This window comes from Salvelinus sp. IW2-2015, unplaced genomic scaffold, assembly GCF_002910315.2.
Source record: "Salvelinus sp. IW2-2015 unplaced genomic scaffold, ASM291031v2 Un_scaffold1989, whole genome shotgun sequence".
Taxonomy (NCBI): Eukaryota; Metazoa; Chordata; class Actinopteri; order Salmoniformes; family Salmonidae; genus Salvelinus; species Salvelinus sp. IW2-2015.
The window spans coordinates 19,345-37,600 of NW_019943339.1; the positions used below are offsets into that span (position 1 = coordinate 19,345).

General features: G+C 42.7%; 1 pseudogene; it reads left to right on the plus strand.

Moving 5' to 3' along the window:
• Positions 1-1,711: 1,711 nt before the first annotated feature.
• LOC112072652 (neuronal migration protein doublecortin-like) overlaps positions 1,712-18,256 on the plus strand; it is a 105,215-nt pseudogene continuing 88,670 nt past the window's right edge.

Sequence of the window (18,256 nt, forward strand, 5' to 3'; positions counted from 1 at the left end):
ATCAAACTAACAGTAACAGTATATGTATATCATTTAGTCAGAATACATGTAATCAAGACAGTTAGTCACGTAGTCCCAGATGTAAAATGATTACCTCCCCAGGTACGTTATATAGTATAATAAACTACAGTAAAGCCTCCACAAAAAACACCATGAAACAACTTAGAAGAGACGTAGATAACGTTATTATTCTATTCGATGCGAAGATACAGTATAAACATGCAGAGCTCCCCGCTTACGAGGAGAGAGAGTTCTCACTTAGGTATCCAGCTCTAAATCATATTGATATCACTAACAACAGAGAAAGTGAGTTAGGTGGAATTTAAATAGGAAGCATAGGCTTCTACATGAGAGAAACTAAAGTGAGAACAGATAGAGATATGCAGAGGACTAGTCCACGGCAGAGGAGGTAATGGATACCACGCGAGCGGCAGGTACATATTATAGTTAATAAGTGGAGGCAGGAAAAAACAGATGATTAAAAGAGATAGGATGACGGGCATTTCACATATGATATACTGGAAGCAAACAGAGATGCAGTAGTACCAGCAAGAGTGAATGATCGCACACGCTCAGTTTATTTTAATATAAGCAGGACAGCTATCGAGGAGTATAAAGAGAGGCATGGTGTTGAGCAATATGGAAATACCAGATAGAGGGGAAGTCACAGTAGTCCCATGGCAGGAAGGCAGGAGGACTAGAGAAAGAGAGTGAGCAGAGGAGAAGAGACTTAAGATGAGATAGTAGTCCCACAAGGCAGACGAGAATGTAGTTTCCAATTGAGATCACACGTCACGCTATGACTAGTCGCATAGATAAACGATGGTTAGAAAAGGAAGAAAGCTGAAACAGCAGGAAGCAACAAAGGCTTTAATACAGCAGCACGCGCCACTGCGCTAGCAGCATTGACCAATGGTCGATACTGATGATGAGACTGGCAGAGTATGTTTGGAATGGGGCACGATGCCAGAGAAAGTCGGCAGTCGCACAAGTACGAATCGTGAAGCAGACAGAAGAGGAGGAGCGAGGCAGGAGGAGTCAACCCGCTTTTAAGAGTAGAAGCCCTATGGTAGGAGCGCGAGAGAGACTAAAGAGCCACGAGGATACTGATTAAGGAGATGAAATTGTGATGAAACTGAAGGAGAAGAGAATAATATGATAGTCACTGAAGTAAGATATCGATGTGAACTCGATATAGTAGCAGACTTAGGCCCTGTCCCTGCTCTATGCGGCCTTACAATCTTTCCTTCCTGTCTTTTAACAACCTCTCGGTACACGATCTCAACTATTTCTTGATCTGGCGGTTTTAATAAGAAGGAAATAGCAGAGACATAGAGGACAAACAGATAGTGAGCGAGATTGAGAATGACGACCGACGTTGAACTTGTAGAGGCGAATAAAGAAGCGTGAGACTCCAAAAATCGAGAGGGGACTATGTAGGGAACCAGCAGATAAAAAGTACAAGAGTTAGCTATTCCTCCAAGTAGAAAGTGAGAACCCAGCGAAGGTGACGACTCAAAAGGGATTCAAGAAAGACTAGCATGAGGAGAAGGCATCATTATCTACCCTACCCTCAAGAACGACAGGGGTCAAGAAGGCTGAACTAGACAAAATACCCTAGGTTAGAGAGCAATCATGAAGTCTAACGGTAGGATGGCAGAAGCAAAACGTGGATCTAGCATAAAACAGGCTGGATGCAAGAGTACAGACAATGACGCCCAAGGACGTGGACGCAACGATTGTCAACGAGGCTGAGAGGTCCCAGCATTCCCCACTGACGGAACTCAGAGAGACGCAAGAGATATTCAAAGACAATACCCGATGGAGACCTATAGACTCCTCAAAGTGCGATAAAACAATACCCACATGATGTTAGATACGACTCAAGAGATCAAAACTGATTGACACATATCGCACGAAATGACGACTCAAAGGGAAAGAGGAGGAAGGACTGGGAACACGGAGAGCGATAACACATTTGAGGAATCAAGGGACGGAGACGTGATTAGTCAGAGGACGACTAGAAAAAGCCTGGTGTTGCTGGTTGGCCAACGATGGTACATAGCCCAAAAGAGGACGGACATCAAATGTGCAGTGATCAAAAATAGGAGAGAAAGAATAAGCCCGACTAGAGCCATGTGACAAATAATGGAACGGAGCGTCCCACAAAAGGGCTGAGGAGGAGTGAAAGAGAGAGAACCATTAGATCAACGGGCGAACAAAGACAGAAGGTCAAACTTGCGTGATGAAGCAGAGATGGGAGCAGGTTAGAGGAGTTATGTAAAGGACCTCAGCAATGAGCTGACGTAGGAGCAAGTCATGACAAGACGGCGGAAGTGGATCTAGACAAAAGGAGCACCCAGAGTGAGGACTGCGTACCAGGGTATGAAGGACTCGTCCATGAAGGAAATGCAGGTTAATCTAGACAAGATACCATAAAGAGACCACTCAAAAGAAGACGAGAGTCGACTCAGAATACACGAGACAATCGGATGATATGGTGAACTCAAGCAATCTACAAGCTTTATACAGACATCTGGATAAAAGAGGTAGGAGTGACAGCCCAGAAGAGACGAACTGAGACAGTGAGTGAGGACATTCCAAATGAAGCACTACAGAACAAAAACGATTAGAAGAGACGTGATGAGGAGTTTGATCAAGGTAGCATTACTTACCAGCAAGAGGAATGAACATCCATAGATAAGAAGGGAGGGCTGATACTAGAGCAGACAGAGGCTATGCAAAGAAGGGACCAATAGCGGTGGACAGCATTCAGAAGCGATAAAGAAACATAGACCCATATGACAAAACAACTGATTCCCAGACCTAAACCTGGTAGAGGAAGGAGTGATGCAGTGAGTGAGGGCAAGGACTTGCAACTGCGCATCAGCCTTGGGATTCAGGTGACAGCTAGTTTCCTTCTTCGGAAGTCATATGGAGGAGGAGTGAGGAGCAGAGGCACGTGTAAGGAGTGAGCAACAGAAGATGAGACTGACAGGCAACTTCAGATGGTGCGTGGATAGAGGAGGTGAAGCACGGCATAGAGAACTCTGAAGGCAAGTAGATTGAGTGGAACGGAAGAGGTAACAATAGTATGGACTAGAAATGCGCAGTCCGTTTGACACAAGGGGGATGAAGAGCGGGTTATGAAGGACAGGCTTGACGGAGTGGGTTAAGGGAGGCAGCGCGGAGCAGGAATGGAGGAGTAGCAGAATTAAACGAGACCCATTTAGGGTCATCTCCAAGTTCTAAGAACCAATGGGGTTGGAACAAACCTGCTGAGAGTCCTCGACATGCTCCAAAAAGAAAAAAAATCTATAAAACCAGATGACATGTTTGGCCCGTCTACAGGACCCAAGGAAATTGACGGAATGATTCAAGATGCGCCCGTCAAGGTACAAGATGTTGGTTTAAGAGGCATCTATACATGACTATACATCATTCCCCAGGGTACCAGTTTCTGGTTGAATTCTCCTCTCTCCCTTAAACCTCTAGAACAAATCACAGAAACCCAAACAAAAAGAACAGCAATGGCTAGAGGGAGTGAGTTGTTTAGAAAATATGAGCTAAGTGAGGAAATTAGAAAGCCGGAAATGTGTGTCGTAGCGCACATTTAAATCCCTCGTCATGATTTTCAGCCTGTTGACCTGCCAACCAAGGTGACGTGAACATAGGAATTCTCATTGGGAACTTTCAAGTTAAAAACAATTTTCAATGATTTATCACACAATCAATGGATCCCATCATTTCATAATGGGAAACCAACTCCTTTTTGAGGGAGATTATCTTTGTTACCTACCCTAATTAGGGCCAAGTAGGCCTGAAATGTCTAGTTACAGGCCTGCACTCAGAGGCCTGTAAGTTGCTGGCCCTGGACAAAGTGTTGATGTAGCTAACCACTCGAGCCAGTGAATGGCACCAATCACAATCATTGTTCTATAACGAAAAAAACCATTTTACAACTGAATCACTCAGTACTAGTCAGAATACTACACGTGGGTTGGGAATACTAAAGAATGAGACACCTTAAACGGATAATCTATAAAATAAGGAACCCACAACATTTTCATTAGAAGTGGTGGCAATAAGTCCAAGTAAAAGATTAGATAGTGAAAAAATATTATATTTATGATTTAATTTATATATTTGAAGTACATGAGGATCGAAATTTATCAATCAACTGGTACATGCCAAAACACAGATAAATGAAACATAACAATTACAAAAAAGCAACCTACAATAGAGCAATGCTGGGAAATATGATGATATGATTGGGTCGGTTGGATATAGACACCAAACAACATGGGGTCTTGTACTTTATCTATTACACCACTAAGTGGTAATTTTAACTCGGTATCATAACTAGTGTTAAAAATGAACTCCTCTGAATTCAAACCTAAGGAAATGGTAAACTCTGAAGAATCATGAACCGATCCACCAAACTGAACATGCTGATTACATATGGCCAACCACCTTGCTGTGCTAACTATGGAAAGGGACCAGCTGCAGGCCTTATCATACATCCAACCCCCCCCCCAAGCCACCACCGCCCCACTACACTAATAACTGAAAGGTGTGACTTAATCACTGTGATTGGACAAGAAGGTATTCATTCGTTCTCACCAAAGAAACCCAAATTCATGAGCTGAGAAGTGAAATACCAGTTAGAACATGGCATATCCATTCAGTGTATTACTACCAAGGCCGTGGCACTTCACACAAACAACATACACACACAGACTTACACACACAATATCACACAACTGACGGCTGCGAGTAATACTATCCGGACCGACTCAAATCCTACCTAAGACCTACTCTGCATTAACATCACAACAATACTGGATCATCGTTCCACATCATACTTGAATTCTTAAATTCTAAAGATCTATTCTATTATGATGTAATGACTCTCAGTTAATTTCAATAATATAACTTCAGTCCACCCTGGCCATCTGTCAGATATAGGTACAAACTAAACTCTGCAACGGTCCTGCTGCCAATCTGTCATGATAAAATAAAGGTGGATAGACTTGACTGGAAGTCCCTGTCAAGTGTCTGTAACCCAGGATACTAATCCAGCGTAAGATCTACAATCAGACCTGGGCTCTGTTCGATATAAGACGGTATAAAACGATCTATACTTGCACCTGCGACTGTATCAAGAATATGTTGGGCGGTAAAACATACGACATTATAATCCATGTACAACACAAACCGAACATGAAGTGGCGTTAAAAATTGGCAAAAAGACCCACACAATTAATCGTACAATTATTATCTCTCCCCCACAGGGTCGTCGGGGGATAGAGACCGCACATAGGAGATCTGCAAGACTAAGTCCCACCACCACCCTCTTCTAAATATATATCAAGAGTTGGGCGCCGAGCATGTAGAACAGTCTGCAGCACCCGTCCCTCACACTCTAATGTCCGGAGAAATAATACTCGATAGATCAAATGCCCAAACTGCGTTTGCCTGATGATCTGGTGCCTCTAGTCACGCAACCAAAGGAGGGCCTATCAACAGACAGCATAGCAACTTTCTGCACAGATCGTACCAGACCTGCGGCCCTGACAGAAATCTCTCAGTAGACCCAAAATAATGATGTTACTCAAAAAGGTCCAGTCCGCCAGGACCAACTACCAAATTCCATTTCTAAAGATCCGCCGTTATGGTCGCCCCCTAGAGCACACAAAAAACTATACATACCCGCTCGGCCTAAACAGCTCAGCACCACAGGTAGCTTTCACATGAGCTCTAAGATACGATCTGACGAGACAAGGCAAAGAAGGCATTCTAAATGCCATCAAAAGTGAACATAAATTCAACATAACCAGATTAGGAATCGTAGCGCTAAAAATAACTTGAATCAGTCATAGAGCTCCTAATTGCCTTTAGGTTGTGGAGGTCTGGGGTCCGCTCACCCATCCAAGATTTCACAAAATGGGACAAAGAACACACTAAATTGAGACTCACTGCATGCAGAAATTCTGCAAAAATATCTCCGTGTACAGGAACGTAGAAAACACCAAATAATAAGCAATGCAGAGCAAGAATTAGGCCGATCACCGTCAACATAATTAAATATCAAAAAATCCAGAAAAGAACGCCGTTAACTATTCCAGGACCACACCAACAATACCTAAAAGGCAAGCGATCTCCCGCGGGACCCCTTGCCATTAACAAGCCATCACCCATACAGAGGATGAAACCACCCTCCTGGAAAGAGCTCCCCCTAAGCAGATGGCTGGTCCTGAAGGGCTCATGTTCACAAATCACACAACAACCAGCCCAGAGACCAGCCCAGGACAACCGCCAAAACAGCTAATATGCGAGATCATAGACCCAATTACTTAACCTAAATCATGAAGGAAAAAAACAAAAAAAGATAATAATAGTGACACAAGTGGAAAGAATTTAACAAAAAACAGAGCAAACTAGAATGCTATGTGGCCCTAAACAGTAGAGTAACACCGGGCAGAATACCTGACCACTGTGACTGACCCCAACTCTAAGGAAAGCTTTGACTATGAGAATACAGACTCCAGTGAGCAATAGGCCTAGGCCTGCTATATGAGAAAGGCCGCCGTAGGCAGCATGAGCTCCTCAAGAGAAGACAGTGCTATGTGCTCACGGGGTCGCCGTTACCGGAGGAAATGAGGTGGAAAACTGAGCCTGGGGCACTTCCTAACAATCTCGGCCCAATGTATCCAATTATGAGGGACGTGGGACATACTACTTCCCTCAAGAATTCACAGATCCAGAACAGTAAAAAGAATTGTATGAAAACAAAATCGAATTTTCGGATAAACTTCCACATCAGGGCTGACTGGGGTGAAATTCCACAGTGTGCCCATCACAGCAGCAGAATTGTGACAATTAATAGTTTGCCCGGACAGAAAGGCAACCAGTGAAGAACAAACCACCATTCCCTAGTAGGAATACAAACCGCACCAGTAATGACACCTTATTGTATTTAACTGTGTGCTTGGGAGAAACCATGTTGTAACATGATATTGTTTCACAAAAAACACCTGGTATATAATATAATATGACAGTCCTTGTAATGTCTTTATTGTTTTGGAAACTTCAGTAATGTGAGATGTTTACTGAGTTAATTTGTCCATTGTTTATTTTTCAAATTTTGGTGTATTATCTATCCTCACTTGCTTTGCAATCAGTTAACACATGTTTCCCATGCCAATAAGCCCCTTGAATTGAATTGAATTGAATATAAGGGTAAGATACTCAGCTGGTTCTGTCAGATAATAGGTAAGATCACTCACAGGCCTAGGCTCTGTCAGATATAGGTAAGATACTAGACTCTCTGGGCTGCTGTACAGACATAATAGGTAAAAGTAGACTCAGCCTGGCTCTGTCAATATAGGTAATGATACTCAGTAGCTCTGGTTTCTGTCAGATATAGGTAAGATATGCCACCCCTGGCACTAGTCAGAATTAAGGATAAGATACTGCAGGCCTGGCCTTCTGTCCTGTACAAGATATAGGTAAGATACTCAGACTGGCTCTGTGCAGATACTAAGGTAAAGATACTCAGCCTGGCAACTCAGATGCCAGATAATAGTAAATACTCAGACCTGGCTCTGTCAGATAAACTACAGCACTGCTCTGTCAGATATTCACGGTAAATACTACCCACAGCCTGAGCTCTGTCCAGAATAATAGTAAAAGATACTCGCCTGGCTCTGTCAGATATAGGTAGAGTAACTCATACCCCTGCTCTGTCAGAATATAGGCTAAGAATACTCAGCCTGGCTCTGTCAATATAGGTAAGATACTCTGCCTGGCACTGTCTTAGATTTATAATGAGTTATAAAGTAATATCTAACTCAGAATAAAACACCTGGTACTCCTGTCGATATAGAAGAAATTCTCAAGCCTGGCTCTGTCAGATATAGGTAAGAACTCAGACCTGGCATCGCTCAGCATATAGGTAAAGGCCTCCTAATTTTTTATTATTTGATTTTATAATATCTATTTAACCTTATTTACTAGGCAAGATCCAGTTAAGAACAAATTCTTATTTCAATGACGGACCTACGGAACAGTGGGTTAATTACCTTATATGATCCTTTGGGTTTCAGGGGCAGACGACAAGGCTAAACCACAGGCTACCTCCGCCCCATGGTGTAGTTAAGCTATCACATATGACAATCAAACCAGTCAAAGATCTACAAACATGATAAAGAATTAGCACCAGTTCTATCCAGGCAATTGTCATATATCTCCCACTTAAGTAATTAGAGATCGACATACTGTAAGAATGAAGGTAGTAAGTACCGTTCATTTCTACTGGGTTCAAAAGCCCATGACTCTTATATTTGAATTGCACCAGCTCAAATTGGGTAACACACCCCAAAGTGTGAATCACACCATTATATTGTAGCCTTGCTATAAATCAGCGGAAGAATAGAAGACTCATCAATATAATTCAAGTTAATTTACTCGTCTTGAACTGAAACCAAACCCATGCCTCAATCCTAGTCTCTATAATATAACATCTCTGAACAGTTCAGAACAGGTTACTTTCTGTATCTCCCAAACCATATCGTCGTATAGAATGACAGTCCTGTGGAAATGACCAAGTTCACAAGAATCTGATGCACAACAATTCAAAATCAAATGGCATCCAGGAGCTATTTTTAAAGCTGCCAACCTTTACACAGTCCTACTCTAGCAGTCTGAATTTTATTTATTATTAATTTAGAGGACAGAAGCACAAGTACCATGAAGGATGATGGTAAAGCGGTCTAATGATGAACGTATCCGTCTGGACAAGCAGAGGTAAGAATAAAGTAGATGTATGATAGACAACCATTTCAAACCTAATGCAGGAGCTTCAGAACTTCATAAGGGAAATTTCATTTCAAGAAATCTCGATGGTAATCCGTTCATCTATTTATCGCGACGATTAGAAACCATTCTGACGTCCCAAGCCTCATTCGATTGGTAGGCGTCCGTAATTAATCATCTTCCTTCAATCCTGGAAGTGTGCCTCGTTCCACTACTTCCCACAAATGTAAAAGCGCATTGACTATGGTGTAGGACACATGGGAGGCCTAGAAAGGAGTTTGCAGTTTGCAGCACAGTCTGTTTCGCTTTGCACAAATGGCTATTGGAAGGATGCAAGTGAACAGGTCAAACTTCGGGAGAAAGGAGAGATGTAGTCACAACACTATTGTAGGGCCATAGTTTGGACATACCGGGCTAGTCTGTTAGGATAACTATTTTGAGTAAGTCAGGTTGGACCATCGGGCTGTCTACTAGTAACTATTAGAGAATAGATCAGATGTTGGACATCGGGCTGTCTACACAGTAACTAATTTGTAGACAGAGTTTGGAACTATAACTGCACAGGTGGCTGTCTCGTATGTTAACTATAGGTAGAACAGACTTTGGAACATCTGGGTTAAGACTATCAGTAACTATATTAGTGGACAGAGTTTGACATCGGGCTGTCCTGTAGTATTATTGTAGACAGAGTTGACACTCGGGGCCTTGTCCTGTAGTAAACTATTGTAGACCACAGAAGTTGGAACATCGCTGTCTACAGTAAACTATTCGAGCACAAGAAGTTGGACATCGGCGCTGTCCTGTGTAACATTGTAAGACAGACTAAGACAACGGGCTTGTCTGTTAGTGAACTTTTTATTTACAGACAAGACGTTGGACATCGCGGCTGTCCTGTAGTAACCTATTGTAGACAGAGTTGGACATCAGGCTGTCTGTAGAACTATTTGAAGAGCAGAGTGGACATGTGGGAGCACCCTGTCTACAGTACTATTGTAGACAGCAGTTGGACATCGGGACTGTCACAGTATCTATGTAGTCCATAGGTTGGGACATAGGAAGCCTGTTCACAGAGTTATAACCTATTGTTCAACACAAAGAGTTAGTTACATACCAGGAGCTGCTCGTAGTAACTATATAGATATGGACGAGATCGACACATTCAGGGTTGTCTACGTAGTGATCTATTTGTACCGACAGAGTTCTTTATGGTGACATCCGGGGGTGTCCCGCTTAGTAACTATTTGTAGTCAGAGTTGGGACATCGGGCTGTCTGTAGTAACGATTGTAGACAGAAGTTGGACATCGGGCTGTCTGTAGTAACTATGTAGACAGATGTTGGACATCGGCTGTCTGTAGTAACTATTGTAGTAGAGTTTGGACACGGGCCTGTCTACGAGTAACTGATTGTAGACAGAGTTGGACATCGGGCTGTCTACAGTAAACTATTGTAGTCAGAGTACCCGGACATGCCGGGGCTGCTACAGTACTACTGTAGTCACGAGTTGGAACATCGGCTGTCCTACAGTATCTATTGTAGACAAGTTGGACATACGGTGCCCCTGTCTGTAGTATCTATGTAGTCAGAGTTGGACATCGGGCTGTCTACAGTATGCTATTGTAGTCAAAGTTGGACATTGGGGACCTCTGTCTGTAGTAACTATTACTCAACAAGGAGTGGACACGGGTGCTGTCTGTATATACTACTTGTATTGTACAAGAGTTGGAAAATCGGGCTGTCTAAAAGGTAACTAGAGTGGGAGACAGAGTTGGACAATAATGCAGGCTGTCCCTACAATAACTATGTGTAGACAGAGTGTGAGCACCATCGGGCTGCTCTTAGTAAACTATTGTAGTCAGAGTTGGACAATCCTGGGCTGTCTGTAAGTTTAACGTATTGGAGAGTTAGTCAGAGTTCATGGGACAATGCGGAGGCTGTCTATAAGTAATCTATTGTAGTCAGAGTTCCGCACCACTCGCCTTAAGTACACGCTAACTACTAGTCATAGAGTTGACACTGGCTGTCTGTTAGTGTGAACTACATTTTAGTAGTTCAGAGTTGACATCGGACCGAGCCTCCTGGTCTACAGATATGGAGACAGAGTTGAAGGTCGTCCGCTTAAGTCTACAGTAACCATAAGTGGGAGACGAGAGTGTTGGACATTCCGGGTCCTGTCGTGTATCTAACTAGTGTGTAGTCAGATGTGTTGTGGGGAAGACGATCCGGGTCTGTGCCTGTAGTAGTAACTATTGTATGTCCAGAGTTGGACATCGGGCTGGGTTATAGTAACATGGTACCCTCAGAGTTGGACATCGTGAGGGCGCTGTCTAGTATAATGCACAACTAATTTGTGACAAGAGTGCTATCAATTCTAAAGGGTCTCTGTTCTTTGTAGTAATCTGATAAGTGGCTCAGAAGTTGGACCATCGGGCTGTACCCTGATAGTAAACTATTGTGAGACAGAGTCTGGAACGATCGCGCCTAGGTCATACAGTAAATGATCCTAATGTTGATTCTTAGTTGGTAGAACAGGAGGAATTGAACATCAGAAGCGGATGCTGTCTACAGTTATCTTATTGTATGCACAGAGTTGAGGACCAATCCGGCTGTCTACAGTGATCTATTGTAGTCTAGCAGTTTGGGATCATCGAGCCGTCTGGTAGTAAACTTATTGTAGACAGAGTTGGAACAGTCGGGCTGATCTGTAGTAATATTGTACGTCACGAGTTGTTGTGAGCATCGTTGTGCTGTCCTGAATAGTAAAACTATTGCTGACAGAGTGGAACAGTCGGGCTGTCTGTAGTAACTATTGTGACAGAGTTGGACATTCGGGCCTGTCCTGTAGTCATCTATTGTAGTCAGAGTTGGTACAGTGTGGACTGTCTACTAGTAACTATTGTAGCAGAAGCTTGATCATCGGGCTGTCCTGGTACCTAATATTGTGTAGTCAGAGAGTTTGGACATCGGCTGTCTGAGTACTATTGAGACAGAGTTGGACATCGGAGGCTGTCTGTAGTAAACTATGTAGTCAGAGTTGGACATCTGGGCTGTCTACAGTAACTATGTAGACAGAGTTGGGACTCGGGCTGTCCTGTAGTAACTATATTGGTAGTCAGAGTTGGACTAATCGGCTGTCACAGTAACTATTGTATGACAGAGTTGACATCGAGCCCTGTCTACAGAACTATTGTAGACAGAGTGGAAATCGGCTGTCTGTAGTAACTATTGTAGTCAGAGTTGGAATTCCGAGGGGCTGAGTCTACAGATAACTATTGTAAGAAACAGAGTTGGACATCGGGGCTGTCTACAGTAACTATAAGTGGAACAGATGTTGGACATAAGGGCTGACTGTAGTAACTAATGTAGACAAAGTTGACAATAAGGGCCTGTCTGTAGTAACTATTCGTCAAACGAAGGTTTGACATCGGGGGCGGTGATCTGTAAGTAAACTATTCGTCGACAGAGTTGGTCGGTGGGGCCTGCTCCTGTAAGAGTAACATCTGTAGTAAGAGTTAATGGACATCTGGCGCTGTCTACTATGTATCTATTGTAATCCAGAGTTGGACACGGGCTGTCCTACAGTAACTTATTGTAAGGTCAGAAAGTTGGACTCGGGCTGTCTGTATAAGCTATTGTAGACAGAGTTGGACATCGGGTTGTCTACAGGTAATCTATTTGTAGACAGAGTTTGACATAGGGCTGTCCTGTAAGTAACTATGTAGTCAGAGTTGGACATCGGGCTGTCTGTATAATATTGTAGACAGAGTTGGACATCGGGCTGTCTGTATAACTATGTTATCAGAGTTGGACATCGGGCTCTGTCTGTGTAACTATATGTAGTCAGAGTTTGGACATCGGCGTCTACAGTAACTATTGGTAGACAGAGTATGGACATCGGGCTGTCTACAGTAACTATGTATGTCAGAGTTGGACAATCGGGCTTCTAACATGTATCTACTGTAAGTCAGAGTGGACATCCGAGAGGGCTGTCTAACAGCTATCTATTTGTAGAACAGAGGTTGGACATCGGGCTGTCTGTAAGTAGCTATTGTAGTCAGAGTTGGACACGGGGTGTCTACAAGTATCTTAATTGTAGTCAGAGTTGGACATTGGGCTGTCTGTAGTAACTATTTCTACTCAGAGTATGGACATCTTTTGGGTCTGTCTGTAGTAATATTGTATTTGTTCAGAGATTGGACATCGGGCTGTCTACCAGTAAAACTATGTGGACGACAGAGTTGGACACCGGGCTGTCTACAGTAACTATTGTAGACAGAGTTGGACATCGGGCTGTCTGTAGTAATATTGTATCAGAAGTTGGACATTCCGAGGAGCTGTCTTTGTAGTAACATATTGTGAGTCCAGAGTTTTGGAGGCATCGGGCTGTCTATAGTACCTACTTGTATGTCAGAGGTTGGACATTGGGCTGTCTGTAGTAACTATTCTAGATCAGAAGTTGGGACATGCGCGGGCTGGTCTGGTATAACTATTTTGGTAGACAGAAGGTTGGACATATCGTGGCGCTGTCTATCAGTAACTAATTGGAGAAGAGTTGGACATCGGGCTGTCCTACAGTAACTATATGTAAGACAGAATATTGGCATCGGGCTGTCTGCGTAGTCTATTTGTAGTCTAGAGTTGGTAGCATCGGGCTGTCTGTAGTAACTATTGTAAGTACCAGAGTGGGACAGTCGAGGCGTCCTGATAGTATCATTGTACTCCTAGAATGTTGGACTCGGGCTGTCGCTGTAGTAATAATGTATATCAGAGTTGGACAATGCGGCTGTCTGTAGTAAACTATTGTAGTCCATAAGGTTGGACTCTGGCTGTCCTGTAGTACTTATTGAGAGACAGAGTTCGGACCAATATCTGGGCTGTCTACAGTATCTATTGTAGACAAGTTGGACATCCGGGTCTGATCTACAGTTATATAATTGTAGACAGAGATTGGACCATCGGCTGCTGGTCGAACAGTATTCTATTGTAGTGCAGAGTTGGACATCGGGCTGTCATGTAGTAACTATTGTAGACAGAGTAGAAGGGTGTCTACAGTAACTATTGTAGACAGAGTGGACATCGGGCTGTCTACTAGTACATTGTGGGACAGCCGTTGGACATCCGGGCTGCTGTAGTAACATTGTAGACAGAGTTGGACATGGGCTTCTGTCTGTACTAATGTATTGTAAAAGAGTTGGACACGGGCTGTCCTGTAGTAAACAATTGTCACGACAGAGATTGGACATCGGCCTCTGTCTTATCAGTACTATGTGGACAAGAGTTTGGACATCGGGCTGTCTGTAGTAACTAATTGTAGACAGAGTTGGACATCGGGCTGTCTGTAGTAACTATTTGTAAGAGACAGAGTTTGGACATCGGGCTGGTCTGTAGTAACTATTGTAAACAGAGTGGACAGATCGGCTGTCTGTAGTAACATTGTGAGACAGAGTTGGACATCGGGCTGTCTGTAGTAACTATTGTAGCACAGAGTTGGACATCCGGGCTGTCTGTAGTTAACTATTTGTAGACAGAGTTGGACATCGGCTGTCACAGTAACTATTGGTAGACAGAAGTTGGACATCGGGCTGTCTATAGGTAACTGAATTTGTATGTCACGAGCTTGGACATCGGGCTCGTCTATAGTAACTATTGTGGACGAGTTGTGACATCGGGGCTGTTCTGTAGCTAAACTAATTTGGTAGTCAGAGTTGGACTCTGGCACTCGTCTTTAGTGAACTCACTTAAGTTAGACAGAGTTTGCGAGTGACAATTCCGGGGTACTGTTAATGTGAGTTAACTAATACATGCCAGTAGACTAGTATGTAGTCATTGCTTCGAGGGGCTGTACAGTAAGTAACTGATTGTAGTTCAACTAAAGAAGTTTGGCATCGGCTGTCCGTATTAGTATACTTATTGTCTGGACTAGATGTTGAGACTATTCGGCTCTAAGATCTGTAGTAAACTGATTGTAAGTCAGAAGTTTGGACAATACGGGTTTGCTGTCCTGTAGTAACTACTGTGTAATCGAAGAGTTGGACATCCGGGCCTGTCCTGCCTAAGTAACTATTGTCGTCATGTGAGCTTGGACATTTCGGAAATTATAAGCTGATCTATAGTAACTATTGTGGGTACAGAAGTTGGACCATAGAAAACGTTGTCTGTAAGTAACTATTGAGTCAGAAACGTTGGCAATCGGGCTGGCTGTAGTGAACTGATTTGTGGACCCAAGAGTTGGAACAATCGGGCCTGTCTGATAAGTAACTCGTATATGCAGAGTTGGAACGTCGCGGGCCTGTCTGTAGTATCTATTGTAAGACAGAGTTGACAGTAACCCTCCCTAACATAAGATTATGTCTAATAAACCTATCAAACTACATTCAGCGGACGGGGACTAATAACTATTAAATTAAGCTTCTATAGTATGTACTGTAGTAGTATTCTATAGTAAACTGTAGTAGTATTCACTATATTAGTATTCTATAGTAAGTACTGTAGTAGTATTCTATACTAAGTACTCTAGTAGTATTCYAAAGTAACCTGTAGTAGTATTCTATAGKAAGTRCTGTAGTAGTATTCTAWAGTAAACTGTAGTATATTTTTTATGTGGGACCTGACAGCTCAGGGTGTCTTGTGGGCTGGGGGGCGTGCTGCGTGTGAGGTGGGGGGTGCTGGTCTGTAGCACGAGCCCGAGGTGTGGGACTGAATCACAATGAGTGACGGCTCAATGAAAATCACGGCACGACAGAAGAGAGGGAGGGGAGGGAGGAGAAGAGAGAGAGTAGAGGGAGGGAGAGAGAGAGGAGAAGAGAGGGAGGGGATGGAGGGAGAGAGGAGAAGAGAGGGAGGGGTATAGAGCGAGCAGCTGCTGCCAAACCTAGCCCAGCCCAGCCCAGCCTCCACGCACCCTCTCTCTCTCTCTTTCTCTCTCACAAGCACACACACGCTCACTGGTAGTGGTGGTGGTGGTGGTGGARAAGAGATTCACGGGACAACAAAGAAGGTCTGCGCTGTTCTGCGTAAACTGCGGTTTCTGATCGCCGTCAGGGAAGAGAAAAAGGTCCCGAGTCTACACTACACTGGCTACTGTTTACTGAAACCCATTCCTCAGTTCTCTGGGGGGGGAAATACACGCAGCAAGACTGGAGGTGACAGAATCCTTAGTGAACCTCTTAGGTAAGCAAACTATGGAAAACTATCACCTACTGCAGGGAAATAAGCACAAATCAGTGCGCGTCTATCCATCTCTCTGTTTCAATTCAATTCAAGGGCTTTATTGGCATGGGAAACATATGTTAACATTGCCAAAGCAAGTGTTTCTCTGTCTCCTTTTTCTATGTGGCTATTATTGGAAATATGTCATTCACAGCCCCGTCTCTGTGGTGGAAAATCATTGTTTATTTATTGATATGACTGATGCTGATCAGATTGATCGATACCGTGGAAAGTGTTCTACATGCATGTATTGACCTATTTTGAAACCCCCTTTATGTTGTCAATTGGATACAAAAAACACAATCAAACATATTTTTCCAGATAAGAAATTCAGTTTATCAATTGAATCTTTTCACATTTTTTGCATTTGTTTGAATTGTAATCGAGGAGAACATGTCTTTGTAAGCAATGGGCTAGTTAGTGTGTGGACTGCATTACTCAGCAAAAATTCGTTCTGTAAATTTAACACCGTGGGTGTTCAATTTCACACTTTCAACGTGTTTATAGGAGAACCGCCAAAATGTGTTAAATTTAAACTTTTTAAAGTGTTGCCCTTTAAACAGCGATCTTTCAAACACTCAGCGGCGTTATAATGTAAGAACTATAATCATTGTTAAATGCAACTGTGGTGTTTGTCACTAATACTTGTATTAAAACGCTTAAGAATAAATGTTTCAATAGGTCTTAAACATACACAGTTGGTGTTCACTGAATGCTGTATTAACGCCGAATAATTCTTACAATAGGTCAGTGTAAACGTACACTAGGTGTTCACTAATACCTTGATTAAAAACGCTTAAGAATTAATATTTACAATAGGTCAGTGTAACATACACATTTGGTGTCACTAATGCCTTGTATAAACGCTTAAGAGATTAATGTTACAATAGTATGTAAACATAACCAGTTGTGGTGTCTCTACTAATACCTGTATAACGCTTAAGAAATAAATTTTAACAATAGGTAGTGTTACTACACAGATGATGTCACTGAGACCTTCACAGCAAATTGTTAAATCAACACTGATAGTGTTAAATTTAACACTGGTCCAGTGTTTATACAGTTCCACACTTTTCAGTTTTAAATTAACACGGCGCTTAGTGTAAAGCCTTTTTTGTTGTTGTTGCATATTTCCCACAGTGCCTTGCCTTTTGAGTGAATTGTAGAGTTATCACACATGACTGTATTTGTTAGTTAGTGACAGAGAACATGGTTGTTGCATTCATCCATTTACAGTCCTCTGGCCTTCACCATGTGAGATTCGAAGCTAATATATTATCATTCAAATTAAAATTCTTTAGCACATACAACACATCATTCATGAGGCCTTATTTAGAGGGCCTAGTTTTACCCTAATACAGTGGCCAGAAACACATGGTTTACATGCAAAATAAGGCCTGCAAGTCACAGTATGCTGTCATTCCTATTGGAATCCAGCCAGAGTGGTCCCGTGTGGCTCAGTTGGTAGAGCATGGCGCTTGCAACGCCAGGGTTGTGGGTTCATTCCCCACGGGGGGACCAGGATGAATATGTATGAACTTTCCAATTTGTAAGTCGCTCTGGATAAGAGCGTCTGCTAAATGACTTAAATGTAAATGTATTTAGAATGTTTTTATCACCTCCGAATGACCGCCGGGTTGGGAAGACTAAGACATGAGACTACCGTAAGCATCTAAACTGGAATGGCCATTTCAGATATAACAGATTGGATTAGCTTAGAATTGTATTTATATTTGAGTAGCGTAAATTTAATTTATCAGAGCATTCGGAAAATATTCTGATCCTTTCAAATTGGGTTAAGTTATAGCCTTATTCTAAAATGGATTAAATTAAATGTTTTCCTCATCAATCTACACACAATATCCCATAATGACAAAGCAAAAAACAGTTTTTTTGAAATGTTTGCAAAAAAMMCAGAAATACCATATTTACATAAGTAAATTTGCTGTGACTCTTTGCTGTGAGACTCGAAATTGAGCTCAGGTGCATCCTGGTTCCATTGATCATCCTTGAGATGTTTCTACAACTTGATTGGAGTCCACCTGTGGTAAATTCAATTGATTGGACATGATTTGGAAAGGCACACACCTGTCTATATAAGGTCCCACTGTTGACAGTGCATGTCAGAGCAAAAACCAAGCCATGAGGTCGAAGGAATTGTCCGCAGAGCTCCGAGACAGGATTGTGTAGAGGCACAGATCTGGGGATCGGTACCCCCAAAAATTCTGCAGC